Source organism: Macrotis lagotis, chromosome 4 (assembly GCF_037893015.1).
Source record: "Macrotis lagotis isolate mMagLag1 chromosome 4, bilby.v1.9.chrom.fasta, whole genome shotgun sequence".
NCBI lineage: Eukaryota > Metazoa > Chordata > Mammalia > Peramelemorphia > Peramelidae > Macrotis > Macrotis lagotis.
The window spans coordinates 16,932,512-16,957,927 of NC_133661.1; the positions used below are offsets into that span (position 1 = coordinate 16,932,512).

Below are 25,416 nucleotides of genomic sequence, written 5' to 3' on the forward strand. Positions count from 1 at the left end.
GTACAGAGTCTGGAAAAGGATAAGTACTGCAATGAATGCTTATGCATTAATTGACTATTTTAAATCTTATCAAATTCTACTGCTTAAGTAGAATCAGTATGTAAACCCATTCTGTTTCCAAATTTACCTTTTCTTTCACTGAACAGCACAATCTACCAAAGTTTACAAGAATGGAAAAAATTGTCAACCCTGAAGTAGCTGGAGGTACAAGCACACAGGGTCATGATGAGAAGAAAATGGGGTTCAAACTTGGCTACTCCATGTCCAGGTGTCTTATGTTACAGTCGATAATTTGCCTCATGTGTTAGAACCCTAGAATTGTAGAAATATTTGAGATCTTTAAATCAATGGTATCTATTTTTTCTTGAACACCTAAGCAGTTAAAAAAAAACAATTTGAATTAAAACACTCCTAATGTTGACTTATTTATAATTTACATAAGCATTATACGAAGTAAATACTTATAGAACATGATGGGCAAATGATTGCTTGTAAGAGGATGATAACAAATAAAATAGTATTTCTTTCTAGCAGTAGCAGGAAACCATTGGAATTCATTGAATTGGGCAGTGATATGGCTAGTCCTATACTTTAGGAAAATCACTTTGATAGCTTAGTAATGAAAGATGGATTGGAGTGAGAAGAAACTTGAAGCAAAGAGACCAATTAAAAAACCAATTGCAAAAGTCTAGGTTAAAGGTGATGAGGACATCTCCTAGAAGAGTCACTGGGCACACAGAGAAAGGAAAAGGTGAAAGAGGCGTTAAGCTATGGGCATTTGTTGTTCAATAGTTTTCAGTCTTATCTGACTCTGTTATTTGAAGTTTTCTTGATAGAGATAAAAGAATAGTTTATTATTTCCTTCTCCAACTCATTTAAAGGATGTGGTAACAGATTCAAACAGAATTAAGTGACTTAACCAGGATCACACAGCTAATTAGTATCTGAGATTGATTTGAACTTAGGTCTTCCTGACTCAAGGCCTGAGCTCCATCCACTACCTCACTTAGCTGCTCTAGGCTATAATTAGATCAAAGTCATCTGTGATGTCCTAGATGAAGATATTCCCTATTCCAATGCAGGCTGGATTATTCACTGCAATTTAATGTCAAAGAGAATTTCATAGAGTGTCGAAAGGTTTTGTGATTTTCCCACAGCTTCAGCTTCATTGTGTCAAAGGCAGGAATTGGAATAATTACTTATGAGAGTGGTTGACTCTTTAACCATTAACCCACTATACCAAGTTTCCCTTTGTGGCAGTAGAAAGATTAGGTTCAAGACTAGATTAGATGGGTGAGATGAGGAAGGAGAGAGCCAAGGTGTTAGAGACAAGCCAGAAACTTCTTTAAGCTCTCTCCTACACTTTCTTCAAAAATTAGCCCAGGGAAGGTATAGGGTGGACAGCTGGAAGCCCTCCATAATGGTAAAGATAAACCATAAGGTCCTGGCTCAGAAGGTCAACTGCATAACAGGCCAGTGATGAGGGCTCTAATTACAGTGCCTGCAGAAAATTGACCTCCCTAGATCTTCTGTGCACCTCGGCTTGGCCAGGCAAAGCAAACCATTATAGCATTGAAGGCTGCAGCAAGTCTCTGAACAGATCTCTTCCCCAATATAAGAAGGTTGGAACAGTGCCCCTTGTGAGCCAGGAGCAGAGTTCAAATGAGTATAGTCAGAGAAAAGCCCTGTCCATAGAAAGTAACTTTGATGTTAAGGTCAATCATAACATCATCTCAGAAGAGGATGGAAGAAAAAGTACTACCTGTGAAGACCAAGAGGAGAATATGGATTGATCTTCCCAGAAAGAAGGACCTTTTTGAAGAGCTCATAAAGGATTTTAAAATTCAAGTACAAAAACAGAGAAAAGAAATGCAAGAAAAATTGAAAATCTTGGAAAAGGAAGCACAAAAGTTGACTGATGGGAACTTCTCTTAAAAATATAATTGGGCAAATGAAAAAGAAGGTACAAAAGTTAACTAAAGAAAATAATTCCTTAAGAGATGGAATTGGGATGTCGAAATATAATGACTATGAAACAAAAAGAATCAGTCAAGCAAACCAAAAAAATGAAAAATTAGAAGAAAATGCAAAATATATCACTGGAAAAAACAAGATCGAGAAGAGATAATTTTAGAATTATTGAAGTACCTGAAAGCCATGATGAAAAAATAAGGGCATGGATAACATCTTTCAAGAAAACTGCCCTGATATCTTAGTACCAGAGGGTAAAATATTTAACGAAAGAATCCATTGCTCCTCTCCCAAGAGATCCCAAAATGAAAATGCCAAGGGATATTGTAGCAAAGATCCAGAATTATCAGGTCAAGAAGAAAATAATGCAGGCCATCATAAAGAAATCAAATAGCAAGGGAATTCTTGGTATTCAGTTAGAATTCTTAGAATCATGTTGAACCTGGTAACATAAATGTTAACAGATCAAAGGGCCTCGAATATAATTTTCTAAATGACAAAGGAAATTAAACTACAGTCAAGAATCAACTACCCAGGAAAATTAACATGTTCTTTTTTTACTTATTTAAGGCAATGGGGTTAAATTGCCCATGGTCAAACAAGGTAATTATTAAGTATTTGAGACTTAATTTGAACTCAGGTCCTCCTAACTCCAGGACCAGGGTCCTATCCACTGCACCAGCTAGCTGCTCCCCTGAACATATTCTTTCAGGGGAAAAGATGGTCATTCAAAAAAATAGGCGATTTTCAAATTATTCTGATGAAAAGAGCAGAGTTGGACAAAAAAATCTTCAAACATGAGACTCAAGAGAGACATAAAAAGGTAAATAGAGGAAAAGAAAAAAATGTTATTTAATAAGATTTAAACAGGTTATATCATTACATGAGAGAATGATACTTGTAACTCTTGAGAACTGTATCTATATTAAAAGAAGTATGCTTATTTGGCTTAAGATAAATGGATAATATAAAAAAATTAAACCATTTAAAAAAAGGATTGAGAAGAGGAAAGGAGGAGGCAGAAGAGGATAAATTGCATTAAATAAAGCCTGTCAAGGACATTTTACAGTAGAGAGAGAGAGAGAAAGAAGGGAGGGAGGGAGAATTGCTTGAATCTTACTCTGATCAGATTTGACTCAGAGGTAATAATAAATACATGCAGTTGGGTTTAGAAGTTTATCTTATCCTACAAGGAATTATGAGAGGAAAGGAGGAGGGGGGAATGGAAGAAGAGCCTGACTGAAGGGAAAGTAAAAGTAGGAGGAGAAAGGGGAAAGAAAAGGGTGGGCTGGTAGAAGGGAGGGCAGATTCAGGAAAACGTGATCAGATGCAAAACACTGGTGAGTGTTTTGAGGGATAGGCTGAAAGGAGAGAGAAAAGTGTAAAGGGAATGAAGATAAGGTGGCCAATAATATGGAGTTAGTAATCATAATTATGTATATGAATGGGATGCATTATCCCATAAAACAGAATTGGATAGCAGAGTGAATTAAAAACCCAAATCCTGTAATATGCTGTTTGTATGAAATACATTCGAAGCAGATACACACAGAATAAGGATAAAAGACTATATCAGAATATATGATACTTCAGTAGCAGGGGTAGCAATCCTGACCTCAACAAAGTATAAGCAAAAATATACCTAACTAAAAGTAATAAGAAATTACATCTTCCTAAAAGGTACCATAGGCAATACTAAACATATATGTAACAACTGATAGAGCATTTAGATTCTTAGAGGAGAGGCTAAATGAGTTACAGGAAAACATAGATGGCAAAATTGTACTAATGGGATACCTAAACCCCCCTCTTTCAGAATTAGATAAACCTAACCACAAAATAAATAAGGTGAATAGAATTTTAGGGAAAACTCACCAGGGACAGATGGATTTACAAGTTAATTCTAAGAAACGTATCTTCTCTTCAGGTCATAGCACCTATACAAAAACTGACCATTTATTAGGTCATAAAACATTAGAATCAATCACAGAAAGGCAGAAATATTAAATGTATCCTTTTTAGATCATAATGCAATGAAAATTATTTGCATTAAAGGACAAAAGAAAAATAGACAAAATGACTTGGAAATTATATAGTCCAATTTTAGAGAATGGATGGATCAAACAACAAATCATAAAAAAAAATCAGCAATTTCTTCTACTACTATAACAGTAATAAGACAAAATAGCAAAACCTTTTGGGATACAGTCAAAGCCATCATTAGGGAAATTTTATATCTCTAAATGATTACATGAATAAGAAAGAGAACAATATCACTGATAAAAGGATAAATTACAAATCTCCAAAGGAGAAATTAATAAAATTGAAAGTAAGTAAACTTTTGAACTAATGAATAAAACTAAGTTGGTTTTATGAAAAGAGAAATAAAGTAGAAAAATCTTTAATTTAAAAATAAGAAAACACATTTATCAGATTCAAAGATAAAAAGGACAAATCCTCCATTAATAAGGGGAAGATTAAAGAAATAATTTTGAGCTATTTTACCCAAAATTATGCCAATAAATCTGAAAATCTGAATAAAATGGATGAATATTTACAAAGAAAATAAATTGCCTAGATTAACAGAAGAGGGGAAAAACTTCCTCAATAATCCCATTTCAAGGGCAGCTAGCTGGCACAGTGGATAGAGCACCGGCCCTGGAGTCAGAGGACCTGAGTTCAAATCCTACCTCAGACACTTAATAGTTACCTAGCTGTGTGACCTTGGGCAAGCCACTTAACCTCATTGCCTTGCAAAAAAAATCCTAAAAAAATACCATTTCAGAAGAATAAAATAATTGCAAGCCATCAATGAAGTGCATAAGAAATAATCTACAGGGCAAGATGGATCTGCAAGTTAATTCTAACAAGCATTTAAAGAATAAATAGTTCCAATTCTCTATAAATTATTTGAAAAAAAATGGGTGACACCAATATGATACTGATACCTAAACCAGGAAGAGCCAAACCAGCGAAAGAAAATTATAGACTAATTTCCATATTAGATTTTGATGCAAAAATGTTAAATGAAATATCAGCAAAGAGATTACAAAATATCACTAGAGCAATGCATCATGATCAAAGAAGGATTTATATCAGGAATATAGGGCTGGGTCAATATTAAAAAGAATCTGCATAATTTGCCATATCAATAACAAACAGAAATCATATGATTATTTCAATAGATGCTAAAAAAACTTTTACAAAATGGAATTTCCTTAAAATGATAAGCAGTATCTATCTAAAATCATCAGCAGGCATTAAATGCAATGAGTACTAGCTAGGAATATTTGCATTAATATCAGATTTGAAACAAATATGTCTGTCATCATCACTATTATTCAGTTATTGTATTAGTAATGTTAGCCTTAGGGAGAAGAGAAGAAAAAGAAATTGACAGAAGAATAGGCAATGAGGAAATAAAACTCTCACTCTTTGCATATCATATGATGATATATATATCATATGATGATAGAAAATTCTAGAAAATCATCTATAAAACTAGGGACAATTAGTAATTTCATCCAAGTTGCAGGAAATGGAATAAAGTTACAGAAATCATCAGCACTTTTATGTATGATTAATATAGTCCAGCAGCAAGTGATAGAAAGAGAAATTCCATTTAAAGTTTTTTTTAGACAACATAAAATACTTGGGAGTATAACTGCCAAAACAAACCCAGAAATTATATGAAAACAATTACTTCAAAACACTTCTCATGCAAATATAATCAGATTTCAACAATTGGAAAAATGTCAATTACTCATTATTAGGTTGAACTAATATAATAAAAATGACAATTATACCTAATTTAAATTATTTATTCCATGCCTTATTAATCAAACCAACCAAAAACAAATAATATAGAGTTAGAAAAATTAGGAACAAAATCCATCTGGAGGAAAAAATAGTTAAGAATATGAGGATTAACAAAGTCAAAGGCAAATGGCTTAACCATACTAGATCTAAAATTATATTATAAAGCTTATGACATAAAAACTTCTGGTGCAGACTAGGAAATATATTGATAGATCAGTGGAATACAATATGTTCAAAAGAAACATTAGTAAATGACTGTAGTAAACCGCTAAACCCAAATAATCTAGGTTCTAGGATAAGAGTTTATACTGCTGGAAAAATTAGAAAATAGTATGATAGAAACCTGGCATAGATCCACGTCTCACACCCTATACCTAGATAAAGTCAAAATGAACACAGAATTTGGACATAAAGGGTAATTGATACTATAAAACAAATTAGGATAACAATGAATAGTTTATCTTATCTAGTGATTCTTCCTCTAAAGAAGTGAACATTATAAAATGTAAAATGAATAATTTTGATTATATAATTTTTTTTTTAAAAATCACAAATAAAACCAATGCTTCCAAGATTAGAATGAAAACAGGAAGCTGGAAAACAATTTTCACAGCTAGTGCTTCTCATATAGGACTCATTTAAAAAAATAAAAACAGAGAACTGAGATAAATTTATAAGAACACAGGTCATTCCCCAAATGATATGTTCATAGGATATGAACGGTCAGTTTTCAGATGAAGAAATTTAAACTACCTAAAATCATATGAAAACTATTCTAAATCATAATTGGTTAGAGACATACAAATTTAAACAACTCTGAGGTTTCATCTCGCATTTTTTAGATTGACCAATATTACAGAAAAGGAAAATAATCTACTTTGGAGAAAATATGGGAAAAGTGGAACACTAAAGCATTGTTAATGGAATTGTTAACTGATCCAACCATTCTGGAAAGCAATTTCAAAACTTGCCCAAAGAGCAATAATACTGTGCATTTGATCCAGCAAGTGAAAAGGACCCACATTTATAAAAAAAATGTATGGCTATTCTTTTTTTCAGTCACAAAGAATTGGAAGGTGAAGGGATATCCATCATTGGGGAAATGGTCCAACAATATATTGTATATGAATGTGATAAAGCACTATTGGTCTATAAGAAATCAAGAGTAGATGGATTTCAGAAAAGCCTGGAAAGACTTGCATGAACTGATGCTGAGTGAAGCGAGCAGAACCGAATAACAAGTTACATATTATGATCAACTATGATGATGTCAGCTCCATTCAGCATTTCAATGATCAAGAATAATTCTATAAGAAATATAAAGGAAAATATCATCTACTTTCAGAGAAAAAACTGTTGAATTTGAATGCAGAACAAAGCATTACATTTTAATACTTGTTTTATTTTTTCTTTTGTCTCATGTTTTACTGCTTTTATTTTTATTGTCTTTCAGTTCATGACTAATACCAAATTAAGATAAACATTATTAGACATGTATAATCTATATCAGACTATTCATTGTCATGGGAAGACAGAAGGCAATGGAGGAAAGAAGAAGAATATAGAATTCTAAAGCATACAAAAAGATAAATGTTGAAAGTATCTTTGCATATAATTAAAAAAATAACATTCAAAAATAAAAACAAGTGTGAGATAAGAGAGTAAAATTTTGATGATGATATAAAAAGTATGGCACTAAGTGACAAAATATATGTGGTAGTGTCCTCAACAATAAAGGGAAAGCTTAAAACTGATCTAAATTTTGGGGGGAAATATAATGTAGGGAATTTCCTGATACAGATCAAAGTTGCATTTTTATGTGATACCTTCTAATCTGGCCAAATTTAAAAGGGAAGAGAAGGGTTCTTAGGCACTGATCCCAACCCCACAGTACTGATCCTAACCTAAGAACATTGCCTGCCAAATTGATGAAATTATCTAAGAGCTAATTGGTTGTACTTCCCTAAGGAATCTACAGAGCTAATGTTGTGGGAATTCATATACATACATATAACTCCCCTAGGAATGAAACCTAACTCAGAATGAGGGAATTCAAGGATTTGGAATTAGAAGTAATTGTATGATGGGGAAAATGGATTTTTTAACAAAAAATAATATGCTCAAGATTCAATTGGGGTATAGGGTGCTTTCAAAATAGACTAATCCATCTGCTGTGAGAATTGGTGAATGCTTTTTAGGACTTTTTTCCTACCTTTGATGTCCAAATGAGTCACCTAACTCTCACCAATGTTTCCCAGAATATGTGGCATATCATACCGTGGTCAATAATTTTGGCAGATGGGCTAACAAAGGGAATCTCAAATTCATTGGTGAGTTAGGGGTAAGTACCCCAAATGTATGACGAATCCCCCCTGATGGAATGGGCAGGTGAGAAGAATTCATTCCAATGGCCATGAAGCAAAGGAAGTAATTGCTATGGAGAGCTTACAGCTTGGTTAGACATCAAAGATGTCAAGTTCATCCACTGCATCTAGAGCCATCAGAAGTTGTCTTGACTCTGTCTTGCCACTAGACTGTGATGACTTTGGAAGTGAGAGTGAGGTCTATGACTTCATGCAACTCTTGCCTCACTTAAAATCCAAATTGCAAAAGAATCACAAGACAACCCATATAAACTTCCATACATTCAAACTTTACTACAGATGGACTGACCACCTTGTTCAAATGCCAAATGCTCATTTTCCAAAAATACTATTTTATGGGGAACTCACCTAGGGCAAGTGCTCACTATGGGGTCAGAAGAAGAGAAAAAGAGACACACTGAAAGTTTCTCTTAAGAATTTTGGAATTAATTATGGAGTGTGTGAGACACTGGCATAGGATCTCCCAGCAGGGTGTGCCCTCATCAGAGAGAGTATTGTGCTCTGTGAACAAGGCATAATTGAAGCAACCCAAAGGAAACATGAGATCTTTAAATTTAGAGTAATCATCCCAGGTCCACACATAGATTATTTGTGCCTGACCTGGCAGAGCATTCTGATCTTATATCGATCTGATCAGCCACTGTTGGGCACACTGTACCTTGTCTCTGACTTACTGATGTCATTGTGGTCTTCTTCAATGTTGAAGGACAAGAATCAATCAGAATTCAGCCAGAAAGGAAAGGAAGTTATTTTCCCATATATCTTGTAAAAATCTTCTTTTTTTGCCAAAATGTCAAGGGAGTCTGGGACAGAGAAAAAAAAGATGTTGGAGAACCCTCTGGTCTAGATGCCTAAATTTATTTCCAAATCTCCTTGTCTAGTGTATTACTAAATTTTTAAACAAAATCAAAATGAACAAAAAATAATACAAAAGGAAGTATTTCAAAGTTACTTGATTCCATTTCTACTTTGACTTAAAAAAATGTAGATTTTCAGAGACAGATTTCCCAGCTCAGGAAAAAGGAAAGGGTTGAAACAAGAGTCAGATAAACAATTCCCAATTATTCATCTTTTAATTTTACCAGTAAGAATTTTCACAAACCACTTTAAAAAAAATCTCTAAAATTTTCTTGAAATGTTCTTTTTCCACTTCTAGAGGAAAAGTATAGAATAGGAGGATGTCTCTTAATACTGGCCAAATTGGGGTAATAAACAACCCTTGGGAAGAAATTATATCAAATTTATTTCACTTTTTTCTATGCAAAGGAACTAAGCACCATGATCAAAAAATGAAAGCAATCCAAAGAGAATATTCACATTCTGATTGCATCCTTTGGTTCTTAAAAAGACTGGATTTGATGAGGTAGAGGTTCTAACCATTTTCCCAGTAAGATTTCTCTCTCCTGTGCCGTCAATTACTTAGGTTTCTATTAAGATAAGTCTTGTAATTTCTCTGACTCATTATGGTAATGAAGTATTCTGTCATTCTACTTTCTTTTCCCAATCTGATTTCATGTTTATGGAACTTCCAGAGGGACTCTGTCTTTGTGAAACCAAAAAACTAACTAAATAAATAAGCTCAAGGTTGGTTTAATGTTCCTGATGATAAAACTATTACAAGGCATTAAATGACAAAACTTCAGTATGAATGAGCTTACAGGGTTCCACGTAAATTGTTTTGTTACTTCTTCTGACAATCAAGTACAAACTCTGTTTATTATATCATTAGGAGAACTGAAGAATGAGGAAATGAGACAAAACATCCCAAAAAGCTTGACATGAAAGTTTGATAGAATGGTGCAAGCCAACTACATGGAGAAGATGTAGTAGGAAGAAGAGTTCATTCACATCACAGTTCTTTGACTTTTCAGTCATTCTTACAGTCTGAAGATAATTGAAAGGTCAATCATCCTCAACCTTCTCACTTTCTGACAGAGACAACTGAGTCCCAGAGAAATGATGCCTTGCCTGAAGGTTCCCACAGGTAGTAAAAAAAAAGCAAAATTTCATTTTTAAGCGGCAGATAGTCAAGTACTTCAATGGATTGAGCCCTGAGTCTAAGTTCAAATTTGTCTTGCCTTTATCTAGCCATTTGTTCCTTGCTAAATCATTTAACCTGTGTCTTCTTCAACTTCCTCAAATATATACTAGAGATATTAATAATACTTAATTCCCAGGATTGCTGAGAGGATCAAAGGTGACAATTAGCACAATAGCTGGCCAGGGTAGGCAGGTAGATGGCACATTAGAGAGAATGGCCTGGATTCCAGAAGACTCCTCTTTCTGAGGTCAAATTCAGGCTCAGATACTTCTGAGCTGTGTGACTCTGAGTAAGTCACCTAACCCTATTTGTGTTGGTTTCCTCTGAAAACTGAAAAGAAAATGGCAAACTACTGTAGACTCTTTGGCAAGAAAAACTGAAATAGGATCACGAGGAGATGGGCATTTCTGAAGCGACTGAAGAACAACAACTGGCACATATCATGCATAATATAAAAACCAATCACCTTTTATTCTGAGTAAGGCTTTTAATCTCACAGTCTCATTTTTTAGGTTTTTGCAAGGCAAATGGGGTTAAGTGGCTTGCCCAAGGCCACACAGCTAGGCAATTATGAAATGTCTGAGACCGGATTTGAACCCAGGTCCTCCTGACTCCAGGGCCGGTGATTCATCCACTGCGCCACCTAGCCATCCCACAGTCTCATTTTTTAATCTACAAAATAGGTTGCATTAATGACTTTCTTCAGAACAGTTCTGTGAGTTAGAATAAGGCTATTCTAAGCAAAGTGTTTATAAATGATAAATTACTGTATAAGTGTATATTATTAATATTTTCTATTTTTTACAGTTTATGCTATTAATGATCAATTTGATGAACTTTTGGTTTTTATTCATACTAGATGTCAAATTCTGCTGGAACACTGGGATTATGAGGACAAAATGACACTAGTTTCTTCCTCAAGGAATCTCCATTCTACTCACAAGGACTGAGAACATTCAGAGATAAATAAAGGAAGTTCTTTGAAGAGGGAGGGAGAATTAATAGGTGGACAGAGGTTTAGTTCAAAAAGGTTTCATAAAGGCAGAGGCCCTTTGAATGGATTTCAAAGAAAAACAAGGATGCTGAAAGGCAGAAATAATTATTTCTTATTAGATGGGTGCTTGCTGTTTGATTGAATAAAGCATATTTCCCTTCAGGTGTTTCTCGCTGTTCAGTGTAGTTAACTAGTGGAATCTATTATTCTCATTCTTTGTGAGTGTGGGATCAACTCTCTAATCTGGATGGGTTTATAAGTCTCTATATAACCCAGAACTGCATCAACTTGTCAAAACAGGGTTGGGGACACCTAGTGTCATTTTTTTGGTTTTGCTGCATTATTATGGTTTATTTATTATCATATTTTTACAATAATCTGGTTCTGAAAATAAGCATAACCCCCTCCCCCCTCAAAAAAAGATAGAGAAACCTCAAGAGAAATGAAGTAAGAGAAAAAAAGTGTACTTCAGTCTGTGTTCAGATTCCATTGCCTCTGTCTGGGATGAGTTGCCTTCTTTATCTTAAATAGATCAGAGAAGTTGTTTCAATAGTATTCCCACAGTTATTATGAGCCATATTTCCCTCCATTCCATTCCTACCCACTCCTCTTTATTCTATTCTCTCTCTCCTTTCCCACTGTCCCTGTTCAGAAGTGTTGTGTATTTTACCACCCTCTCCCATGATTTTCCCTCTTTTCTATCACCTGCTCTCCCCTTCCCCTCCCCATCCCCCTTTCCTCTAATTTTTCCTCCAGGTTAAGATACATTTCTATACCCTATTAAGTGTGTATGTCATTTCCTCTCTGAGCCATTTCTTATGAGAATGAAGGCTCATTCATTCCCTTCACCTTCCCCCCCATTCCACTCCATTGCAAAAACGTTTTTTGACTCTTTTATGTAAGAAATCTTAGCCACTTCCTCCTCTCCTTACTCTTCCTCTCAGAACTTTCCTTTATCACCCATTGACTCCATCTTTATACTATGTGATGTTATATTCAACTCCCTCCTGTACCTTGTCTGTATATGCTCCTTCTAACTGTTGTTATAAACGAGAAGGTTCATATGAATTATCAATCTTCTTTCCATGCAGGAATAAAAGCAGTTCAACATCATTAATTCCTCAAAATCAGTCCTTCTTGTTCACTCCTTCTATGTTTCACCTGAATACTTTACTTGGAGACCAAACTTTCTCTTCAACTCTGGTTGCTTCAATAGGAAAGCTTGAAAGTTCCCTGTTTCATTGAAAGTCCATCTTTTCTCATGAAAATGGATGTTCAGTTTCCCTGGGTAGCTGATTCTCAGTTGTAATCCAAGATCTTTTGCTTTCTGGAATAACATATTCCAAGCCCCATGATCCTTCAATGTAGATGCTGCCAGATCTTGTGTAATCCAAACTACAGAGCCATGGTAGTTGAATTTATCTTTCTGGTGGCTTGTGGTACGTTCTCTTTGATTTAGGAGTTTTGGAATTTGGCTATAATATTCCAAGGAGTTTTTTTGGAGATCTCTTTCAGGAAGTGACCAGTGGATTCCCTCAATTTCTATTTTACCTTCTGCTTCCAGGATCTCAGGGCAATTTTGCTGGATTATTTCTTGGAAAATGAAGTCAAGGCTTTTTTCCAGCTCATGATTTTCAGGTAGACCAATAATTTTTAAATTTCTTTTCTGGATCTGTTTTCCAGGTCATTTGCTTTTCCAATGAGATATTTCACAGCTTTTCCATTTTTTTTCTTTTGGGTTTGATTTATTGTTCTTGGTTTCTCACAAAGTCATCAGTTTTCTTTAGCTCCATTCTGTATTTGAGGGAGTTATTTTCTTTAGAGAGCTTTTATTTAGTCTCCTTTTCCAACTGATAGGCATTCTTCTCCTTATTTGGCTTTTGGATTACTTTTTCATTTGACCTAAACTGATTTTTAACAAGTTATTTTCTTCAGTATTTTTGTATCTTCTTCACTAAGCTGCTGATTTGATTTTCATGATTTACCTGCCTTGCTCTCCTTTCACTTCCCAATTTTTCCTCTACCTCTGGTACTTGCTTTTCAAAATCTATTTTGAGCTCTCCCATAGCCTGAACACATATCTTATTTTTCTTGCTGGTTTTGGATAAAAAAAAGTTTATAGTTTGTCATCTTCTGAGTATGTGTTTTGATCCTCCATGGGACCAAAGTAATTTTCATGATTTTCTTTTCTGTTGTTTGATCATTTCCACAGTCTATGACTGATTTACTGCATTTCCAAAGTTTGAAGGGGGATTTGAGATACCACCTCTCAACCGCAATTCCTCCAACGTCTGAGGGACTCTGACTTTTCTCCTGGCCTGTGTTCTGTTCTGTTCTCTTCTGTTCTGTGGATAACCACAGGAACTCCCCTCTGCCCTGGGACTGTGTGGGTCCTAGTTCTGATATAGCAGTATGGTGACACAGACTGGGTCCTGGATCTGAGTTTAGGCAAAGAAGCAGAGTCCTACCCCAGAGATACCAAAGAGACCCCTGCAGTCTCTCCCCAACCCCTTACCATCTGTGGACTGAGAACTCTGGAAGCAGCTGCTGGACAACTCCTTAGGTTCCCATTGCAGGGCTATGATGAGGCTGATGCTGGCCCAGGCTCCAGGCTCCCTCTGGTGTGGCAGAGTTCTCGCACTACTCCTTCAAGCCATCCCAGGTGATCCTTGGCCAAAAGGTCTGGACACTGCTCCCACTGTCATGGACCCAGGTGCCCCCCAGGGACCCAGGTGGCCCGGCTACACCAGGGCTGCACTGCAGCTCTTTCCTACCTCTGGTTCTGGTGAAAGAGATCCTTCTGGTGGATCATCCAAGTTTTCTTTAGACTGGGAAATTCTATCATTCAGTCTTCTGTGGGTTCTTCCCCTCTAATTTTTTGCTAGAGTCATAATTTTTATGGCTTTTGAAGCTTTTGAGGATGAGTTTATGGGAATTCCTGCCCTCATACCACCATCTTGTGCCTAGTCTCATATTTGACCTCCTAGAAACTCTTTCCCTTCTTGCTACAATTATTTTTGTCTTCCTCCCATAGAATTGTTCTATTTGCAGCTAAGGGACTTGGAATATTCCACTATAAGGTGTGCAGTCCTAGCAATTAATTTGGCCTTTAAAGAAATAGTTAGATCTAGATGAAGCCTATGCCACTGGAACATGCTTTTCAAGACTTTTGGAGAGAAATCATCACAAAACTAGCAAATCCAACATCATTAAAAAGATTCTTGTGTCCCTTCCCTCTCCTTTCCAAACGTAACAGCAATCCTAGGAAATCCTGCATGAAGTCAGTTGGATCCTCAGAAGAGGAGAGGGTAGAAGGAAATGTTTTGGAAGGGAAGGAGTTGAATTCTAAGAGAAAGAGGGAATAATGCCTATGATGTAGGCAGATAAGTTGTTAGTAACTACTATCTGATTAACTGAATGTGTTACTTTTAGAAGAGAGACAAGAAAAACAGTTGGACTTGAAATGAGAAAGACAAATGGTTCATGACCACAGATTTAGAGTGAAAATGAAGATCTAGTCCAAGGTTTTCATTTCATAGATAAGGTAATTGAGGATTGCAGGGGTAGAGACATCCCAAGGTTTCAGAGCAAGTCCCATACATAATACCTCCATGATTTGCAGAAAATCATTACACTGCTCAGCAGGAGGGGAAACCATATATATACACTCATGTATATGATGAATTTATATGAATATATTCATGCATATTGTACATTATGGAGATCTGTTATATCTACATGTACATATGCAAATTTATATAAATAGATGGCAATCGCAATATCAATGTATAAATGTGAATATATGATCAGTTATGCACATATGGGACTATGTACATTATTTATAAATGATAGAGCTGTCTAGCTACATGTGTATATATAGAGAGAAAGAAGCTAATTTCATATAAGTCCCTGTAATAACATATGTACACACATCTACATGTATATCTTCACATGTATATATTTTAAGTAGAAATATACAATATAGATAATGATTTCTTTTATCTTAGTGACTCCCAGAGCAGGAAATTCCCTCTGACATTCCATTGCAATAACTTCTCTACAATTCCTGTTCCTAGAGGATCACTTGAAACACAGAGAGTTTAATTCAGTTCTAAGGATCAGATCATACCATGTATATGATTCACAGGTAGGAACTGAATTCAGGTTTCCTTACTACTCCAACATTATGTCTTTCTAATACAAAATATAGACTCTTAAACTCTCTCCCTCTTTCCCTTCCCTTTCTCTTCCTCTTCCCTTTCTCTTCCTCTTCCCTCATTCCTTCTTCTCCTTCTCCTTCCTTTTCCTCCCTTCTCCTTCTCCTTTTCTCCTTTCTCTGTCTCCCTGTCTCTGTCTGTCTCTGTCTTTATCTCTGTCTGTCTCTCTGTCTCTCTGTCTCTCTGTCTCTCTCTCTGTCTCTCTGTCTCTCTCTCTCTCTCTCTCTCTCTGTCTCTCTCTCTTTCTCCCCCCCAAAAGGTTTCAGGGGAGCTAGACCAAGTCCTATGTACTGGGCAATAATTATTTCCCCCACATATTCATAATATTAACTGTAATTTAAAAGTAATATTGACAATGAGTCAGTATTAATTATTATTCATCATGTAGTAAATCATCCTCTTTTATATCAATTTGAAAGAAAAGTAATCACAAGCTACAAATTAAAAGAAGATTCAAAATCAGTTGTTAGAACTAAATACATTTGATGGATATCTACCTTGATTTCTGGCCAAACTATTGTACTTCACTTTATTTTATAATGAAATCCCATATAATGTGAGATGTGCTGGGATAAGCTTATTTGAGTTTTGTTTTGCCATAGAATTCTCTAAGATTCTAAGTTTCATATGGGCTTCTGGCTATATTTATTGGTGAAATATTTACGTGAGAAACCCTCTAAGTTTATGGAACCACAATCAAGCCTCAGACACTTACCAGTTGTGGGCAAATCCCTTAAACTCTATCTGCTTCTGTTTTCTCATCTAAAAAAATGGGAAAATAATGGTAACTTCTTCTTTGGAATTATTATGAAGATAAAATGAGATAGTATTCTTTTATCCCCTTGAAAGCCTTAGAAAGATATATACATATATTAGTGACAGATATTATCACACATATGCACATTATAATTATGCAAACCAAAATTATATGAAATTTTCAAAATTGAAAATAATCACATCATTTCAACAATCTAGGTTTGATAACCTATTTCTTTAAAAAAAATTAATGGGCATATGATGGTAGAAAAAATGATAGGTGAATTAAAGGATTGACGAAATTGTCCAAAAGTTTTCCAAGCAAAATAACCTATCCTATTTGACATAAACTCTCTTTTGACATGGAAGAAGTAACCTTCATTCTGGAAGCACATTATTTCACTCAAAACTACTTTACGAAGACATTCTAGGTAATGTGCTAGGAAAAGGCAACCAAAAGGAAACAGCAACAATAATAGCTTGCCCTCAGAAACATTACATTCCCATCACCATGCCACCAGATCGACGCTCTGGCAGACTGTAACAAGCTGATTAGAATTAACGGCATGGCCATTGAACTGGGTCGTCACTAGAAAATCATCTAACATTTTACTAGAAAATGAATAGCAATCAACTCTAAAAAAATAAAAAGCAAACTGCAGGAAATTCTTGAAGCCATTCATAATTCAGATGAGGAATAGAGAACTTTTGGTGATTGAGGTGATGCTGAAATCATGAATCTTCAGAGATGTTTATTGTGTCATAGGGATCAGTAGGGTGTCTCACTGGCAGTAGGCCCCCTCCCCCCCAGGTTAGGTTAGGAAGCTACCTATGCAAGTCAGCAGCTTCTTGGCAACTTATAATCAGACTGCTTCCCAGCAGGCTAAGAATATAATCAACTTGCCCTCAGTAACACCATTAGGATTTGTCAGTAATAGCATTAAAATACAGGTTTTATGACTTTACGAACAACTATCTAGACATTATACTACACTGCCCTCTCACAGTTTGGGATGAAATATTTAGCTCTCTGTTCAACTCTCCAATTGCTGAGAAAGTCATGAACCCATCAATATCTCCAAAACTATGCAGGACCTGCCCATTATTTTCTGTTTCTGAAGACTTTATGTTGTTTGGGAGACGTTGTGGAATAAAGGAAAGAACACTTTGGATTCCAAGGAGCGTGGTTCAAATCCAACCCCTTCTTCCTTATGAGAAATTGGATAAAGATAGACCCGAGGACCATCATTTCTATATTTACAAAGTGAAGAAATTGGCCTGAAAGAAATATTAATCTTTCAGTTCTAAATTTGATTTTTTCCTGTGTGCCCAATGAAATGATTTATAAAAAGCACTAAGAACCTTAAAATGCAATATGTTTAGTTATTGCTACTATTAAGTCTATGTATTCAGAACATTTGATTTGAGACTTTGTTAAAAGACACTGATCTATACAGATAAGATAGTCTGTCTTCCAAAATCTCAATGGCTTTATCTTTTAAATAATGCAGCAGGTAAATACATTAGTAGAAGTGATTCTAGTATTCAATCAATTCAACATAAGCTAGATATATTCATCTCAGGTTCCCTTAAGGCAGGGCAACTGAACTGGGACATTCACATTAGAGGCAGGGTGAGATTTATGAGATTTTATTAGGAATGCTTTAAGATATTTCAAATAAACACATAAAAACACTTTCTCAACTTTATTAACTTTTGAAACCACAAACTAAACAATTTTTGAAGTGAAGAAAGGCTGTGTTATGCCCTTCTTGATATATTCAAAAATAATAGACACATTTAGTTTTAAAAGACTGAACACCAAAAAAGTAAGCAGGCCTTGTTGCCCTATACTTAACATTCATCTAGAAATATGTATGTCTATCTTTATTTCCTGATCTTTATTTCTCTGTTTTTATCTGTCTCTCTATTTATCCATTTTGTCTATCTCTGTCTTTGTTTTCTCTGTCTCATTCACTGTCTCTGACTTTGACTGTCCATCTCTCTGACTATCTCTCTTTCTCTCTCAGATCCCGTCATCACCTGAGCTCACCTGAACTTTCATATTCTAGCTAAATATTATCTTGTGCATTTTAGGCCTCTGCATTCTCTTTGGTCTTTTCTCTACTATATTCCTCTCTTTCTTCCAACTTTCTCCCAATATTTAGGATTGTAAAAGAAATCCATTATTCTGTGAAAATCTCTTTTCTGGGAAGTAAATCACAATAACTTGATCAAATCTCTATTTGTTTATTTTTGCATCTATGTATCTATACATCTATGTATCTATATATCCATCTATCTATTTATCTATGTATGTATGTATCTATCTGTTTATCTATCTATCATTCATAGAATTTAGTTTAAAGTTAATGGTAAACGACCAGTAGCAAAGGTTGGCTTAAAACAACCTCATAGTCCTAGAATAAAAAAGGACATTAATGGTCCTCAAGTCCAACTTCATTATTTTGCAGATGCTGAAACAGGTCAAGAGATGCAACAAGCCTTTACTATTATGGTGCAAGCACTGAATGGTAAACTGCGATTAAGCCCTGGCTCCTCAAGTTCAGTGTCTTTTCTATATCTGGTTTATGTGCTAATGACTAAATTTATATAGCTTGAAATTACTTAACATACATTAGTACATTTGATTGTCTCTACAGCAGTAAGATATCTTTTATTATTATACCTATGTTGCTGATAAGAAAAACATGATAAGCAAGGTGAAGTGATTTGCCCTAAATCAAACAACTACAAAGATTAAGAAAGATGTTTTACATTAAGGTCTTCCTGATTAAAAGCACTCTATTCATTATACCATACTGCCATTCATCTGTGGACTGTTGATAGGACATGAAATCCCTTTCAACTCCAAGGGTACAATCAATCTATTCCTCCTAGAATGATGCTCATACTAATGAACCCATATATCAATAAAAGTCTCATGTATGTCAGGAGAAGAAGCTATTTTACCTTTTCTTTCACATCCCAATCATTTATAATTGTGTTTGGGAACACAGTAGACATATAATAAATGTGTATTGATCAAATAAACATATTAAATAAATAGATGTTTACTGGTCAGTTCTCAAGAAAAAATAAGTGAGCCTACATGGTGGTTAAAGAGACAAGGAGGTTTTGGTATACTGCTGTTTGGGAAAGAAGATAATCACAGCAACCTTAGAAACTTACTTAGAACAAAGAATGACAAGTATCCATTATCTATAGAGTTTCTTTTTGTCCTCCCTTCCTTCCAGTTAAAAAAAATCTATTAATATAAAATTAGTATTGGAAAAGACTCCAAATATTTAAACATTATTATATTTAATTAAAATATATAATTATGATAAAATATTAGAACGTACTAGTGTTTCAAATGACAATGCCTCTGGAATTTTGCTAGACTATGAAAGAAGAGAGTTGTCTACTAAAACCATAGAACAGATGCGTTTATAGGAGAGAAGAGTGGAATGTAGCCTTCTTGTACATCATCATTGCCACTGTCATCGCCATTATGACTGCAGAATTATTCGGGCTGACAGTGATGAATGGGGCAGGGAGAACAGGTAAGGCCTGAGACATAAGCAGCTAAAGTCCCATTTTTGACTTAAGAAAATCATAAAGTTTTATTAGAGAACCATTGAGAAAAGATAAATATGGAATGTTGTAATGTCATTTTTCGAGCTGCTTACACGTCAATATATGTGAATTCATACTTCTACAGGCACTGCTGATCTTCCTAATATTAGATTCTACATCACTTCCTTGCTCAATAAATAATTTTGATATGTTGCCTTATCCCTGTTCACCATTTATAGATGGTTGGTAACCCAAATTCCAGGTGGATCTGCTTATAATAATAAGCAATTGACTATGCAGTGCTGTAAAGGGTTTTCCAAACTTTGTACTTCATGTTTTATTAAGTTTCAGAGGAATGACTGTCAAAAACTTTCAATTCAATCAAACATAGCTAGTATGTATTAATATCTATCTATCAATCTGTCTTTATCTTTATATTCCAAAATATATGTTTATACAAGCATATATGTGGTTATAATTAGCTACTGTGCTACATATCAGTGACTGAGAGGTCACAATGAAATGGATCTAATATCCTGCTATGTGATTTACGATAATGATATTCAACAGTATTTTTTTCATCACCTACTTGACAGTCACTGTGCTTGGCACAAGAGAATACAAAAAGAAAAAATGTTTATGCTCTTAACTATATTGGGGGGGCATGAAATGACACAGTATGGACCCAAATCAATAAATATAAAAATCCAAAGTCATAGAAGGGAGGGGACTAGCATTAGAATTATTCAGAAAGCACTCTCGGTGTGTTTATTAAGATTTGAAAGAAGCTCAGAATATCAAAAGGTGGATAAAAACAAGGAGAATCTCTCAGTTCTGGATTTTTTTTCCTGTTTGTTCCTATGATTGGAATGCTCTCTCTGCTCTGACTACTCATAGCCCTGGCTTCCTTTAATTATCAATAAAAATCTTACCCTTTACAGGAATCCTTGTTTTGATTTCTCTTAATTCCAATGTTTTCCTTCCTTTAATTACTATTTATCCTACATAACTTTTACTTTGCATATGTTTATTTGATGTAAGTCTCATGATGGAAGGGATTGTCTTCTGTTTCTTTTAAAATCCCAGAGTACTTAGCATGGTGACTTTTACATAACGGGTACTTACTACATGCTTACTAAATTGAATTGAATTCAAACAATTTAGGAATGCTCAAAATTCTTTGGATTGACATGGGAGATGTATGCTATCTGGACAAGACTTCCTGAAACTCAAAGTATGTGGAGAAGAAGAAGAATGGGCAGTGAATAAATTTGCACTGAATGCATTCTATATGTGCAGTTCTGCGCTATGTGCTAGGGATTCAGAAGTAAAGGAAAACATAGACCTGGTCTTCAAGGAGTTCATCATACAATGATGGAGGCAGTTGACAAATAATTAATACTGCCTCTACTACTACTGATATATATATATATATATATATATATATATATATATATATATATATATATAAAATATAGATGAGAGAGAGAGAGAGAGAGAGAGAGAGAGAGAGAGAGAGAGAGAGAGAGAGAGAGAGAGAGAGAGAGAGATTGAAAGTAGATGACAAATAAAATAAGAGAGAATTACTAGGTGTTCTGGGGACCAAGAAAGTCCTTTTGGACAAAATAAAATAAAGGTGATCTTGAAGGGTTGAAGGGGGCCAGGGAAACTAGAAGATGAGTGACGTTAAAGAACTTCCAATTACAGTCATGACTTCTACCCAGTACAAAGTCAGGGAGACAAGAGATGAAGTATCAAATTCTAGAGAATTCAGATAAGCCAATGATTCTTCTTTAACTGACTTAATTTCTTGATACTGAACATAAATAATCTAAGATTATTTGAATGAAAGACAAACTTTTGCCTTCCTTTCTGAGAGTTGATCTCATTTAGCTTCCCCTGTGTGCAAGCTGAGGCAAAAAAAACTTTTCAAGGGTATTTGTGTTCAACTAATGACTTCTCAGAGGAAATGCACTTGGCAATAGCAAAGCTGACTAAATTATAATGCTATTGTCCATAATATTATATATATATATATATATTTAATATCTATATATAATATGTAAATAGAGAGACAGAATACCCTTAATACCAAATATTACCTATAATGGTGTGCCAAACTAAACACATGTATAGACACACATACTTACATGTATGTATGCATGTATATATTTACATAAAATCTGTTTTAATATAGAAAATTCCATTTTTACATAGGGAACATTTAATATTTGCATAGTGAAAAGACCACTCACTCGAGAGGAACTAGAAATTCACATGGAAATTAATGAAAAAATACAAATATTCATAATCCTTTTGTAGAAGGTTTCATACTTAACAAATACATAGCCATGGGTAAAAAAATTAATAAGCTTTATGAAGATGTTAAAAAACCTTTATTTGAACATCATGAATACTTCTCCCAATAACAGCTAATATTTAAAACATGCATTAAGATTCTCTAAATGCTTTCAAAACTTATTTCATTTGATCCTTATGAGAAATACCTAATTTGGCCATTTTCAGTCATGACTGACTGACTGTTCATGACTCTATTTTAGAGTTTCTTGGTAAGGATCCTGGATTGGTTTGCCATTTCCTTTTCCCGCTTCTTTTATAGGTGAGATAGCTGAGACAAACAGAGTTAAGTGACTTGTCCAGGATCACCCAGATAGTAAATGTTGAGGCCAAATTTGAACTCAGGAAGATGAGTCCTCCTGACTCTGGGTCTTGTACTCTATTGATTCTACAATCTTGCTTTCATAAAGTACCTGGATGTTGGTGCTATCAATTTTTCCATGTATTAGGTGATTAAACTAAGGTACAAAGAGAAGAAATGACTTGCCTGGGGACACATGACCAAGTATCTGTGGCAAGATTCAAACAGAAATTGCTGCCTCTTAAGTGCTCTATGTTTTATAATATGCAGGTATGTGTATGTGCATATATTTGTGGGTATTTGTGATAAATCGATAGAAAAAGTTCTCTGTTTTTTTATCTGCATTTAAATTCTTAAGGATTAAAATGCCAAACTTTATGCTCTTGACAAAATTTTATATGTCAGAATTTTATTGCTTTGAGAATCATTTTCAAGCATCTATTAATAGGTTGATTGTGATCAACGCAATGCATATGAAATAAAAATGCAATTCAATTCCCCAGTTATTGAATATTTCTTTTCTATATTCAGTCCTGAGGATCTACAAATGGAATTTTAGATATCTTTTGTTGGTATGAGGCTCTTCAATTATATTAGAATGAAGTATGGTAGCCTCCTGGCAGACAAATCAGGAAAGGCCTTTTCAGATTCAATTGGCCAATTCCCTCTTTTTTCTTGGTGAATAAGCTGAGGCTTAGAGTAGCAGAGAGGAATTAACAATTAATTAAATGTCTATTATTTATCAGAATAAAAGGAAATAATGACTTTTCAAGGAGTTCATATTCTACTCAGTTGAGGGAAATACAGGGAATAAGACATATTCAAAGAAAATAATGAGGAAAAATTTACAAATTGCTTTCCAGAGAGGTGAGTACAACCAATCTGCTGGGAGCTGGAAAGGTCAGTAAAAGTCTCAAGTAGAAATTGGGCCTTGTAAAAATGTTAAGATGAAGTTGGCTATTTTCGGAGATGAAGTTGAGAAAATCATACATACCAGTAAAACTGAACAATTTTCCATAATTGGATAGGATGGAATATCCTGTATGGGGAATTGCCAATAGGCCAGTTTCTTTGCAATGGAAGAGTGTAAAGGGAGTGTGTAATAAGTCTGAGAAGTTAGATTTTGAGGTAGAGTCTGATGGACTTTTAATGACAGAAGAATTGATCATTAATTCGAGGGGACACCTGGATCTTCTTGGATTAGAATGTGGAGCAGCATCTATGCATCATCAATATCCATTTGGCATTTGGATGGAGGCATTTGACATTGGATCTGCCTTTGAGGCTGAAAACACAGTAGGGGATTATTTTAATGTCCAAGGAGAGGTGAGTATGACCTGACATGTCCAAAGTCCCAAAAGTAGAGAGTAACAAAACCACAATTCAAATTAAATACTTTTATTTCATATATATATATATATATATATATATATATATATATATATATATATATATGTTTGTGTGTGTGTGTGTGTGTGTGTGTGTGTAGTGGTCTTTCCCAATGATTATTATATAGGAAATGTCATAGTCATACATGATAGACTAAAGAATGAAAGATTATGTCTAGTTGCAGAGATAAGAAGAAACTTTGTAGGAGAAATGACACCCACTAATTAGAGATATCCAAATATGGAAATCAGTAATTAGTGTGTCGTCCCCCCCCACTATATGTCTTCAAGCAGATGCCAGATGATGATATATGAGCAATTTGTATCTAAGGAATTTTTGTCAGTTAGGGTTTGGATTTGATGGTGGCAGAGTCTCTCCCAACTCATACATTTCATAAGACTATGGATAAAATATGGACATATCATAATAATTAGAGCTGGAATTAGAAGCCAAGTCTCCTCTTTGACCTAAAAAACTGAGACTTAGAGAGGATAAATTATTGTGAAAAGATATGTAGTTATTAGGTGATGAAGCTAGGATTCAAACTCTAGTTTTCTGGAGTTTTATTAAGTATTAAGGTCTACAAAATGTAGAACAGTTTTTAGGGTATTAGATCTGAAAAAAATATTAGAATTTATCCAATCTCTCATCCCTATGCACTTGTCTTTTGCAGAGAAAGGATTCTACTTTCTTGGGTCTCCCAAGTAACATTTGGCAGTATCAGAATTTGAACTCCTATCAGCACTATCACCTCTCTACTCCCCCCTGCTTCCATGCTATCTAAAAGTATTTTTGCACCAGGGTTAAAGCAAGTGTCACTGAAATGTAAACCTGCCATCTGCAAAATCAAATTCCACCAGGAAAATATTATGATGTGGAAACCATATTTAGATATTTGAGGTCTCCTAATCAAGTGATAATATAATAGATTCTATTCTTATTTCAGCGTACTAAGCCTGGGCCTCAGTCCAACTTAAATAATTGTATCCCATTTAAAACTTTCCTTGAATTTGTCATAAGCTCTTAATCCAAACTATCTGAAGTACTTTCTGGCTTTATAATAATTCTTTTCCTTTGGATACAGTTACCTCTTCTTAATGAGAACTATTCTTTTTTTTTAGGTTTTTTTGCAAGGCAAATGGGGTTAAAGTGGCTTGCCCAAAGCCACACAGCTAGATAATTATTAAGTGTTTGAGGCCGGATTTGAACTCAGGTCCTTCTGACTCCAGTGTCAGTGCTCTATCCACTGCACCACCTAGCTGCCCCAATAGGAGCTATTCTTAGCAAGCCAATAAATGATTCTTGAGAGATGACTTTAGGGAAGTAGCCTCAGGGAGGGCAAATAAGACCTGGGATCTTCCCTACACGCAACTGGGACTCAAAATTTAATAAATCTAGGAGTTTTTAGGGTTGAATTAATTAAATGTTTGATCCAAAATAGGTTTCAAATGATGTTTAAATATCCAACTGGCCCTTGACAGAAAAAAAAAGTTTCCTCACCTCACATTTCTGAATGTGACCAATACTGGAATTAGTTTTGTTCAGCTATGCCTATGGGATATAAGGGCTTTTATTTATTTTCCATTGAATGGGAAAGATGAAAGAAT

At 34.8% G+C, this 25,416-nt stretch overlaps 1 protein-coding gene across 3 annotated transcripts in view; it reads right to left on the bottom strand.

The window, feature by feature from the left end:
- The window catches only part of PCDH15 (protocadherin related 15), a 2,110,989-nt gene that overhangs the window by 1,952,358 nt on the left and 133,215 nt on the right, over positions 1-25,416 (bottom strand). The window lies entirely within an intron of this gene.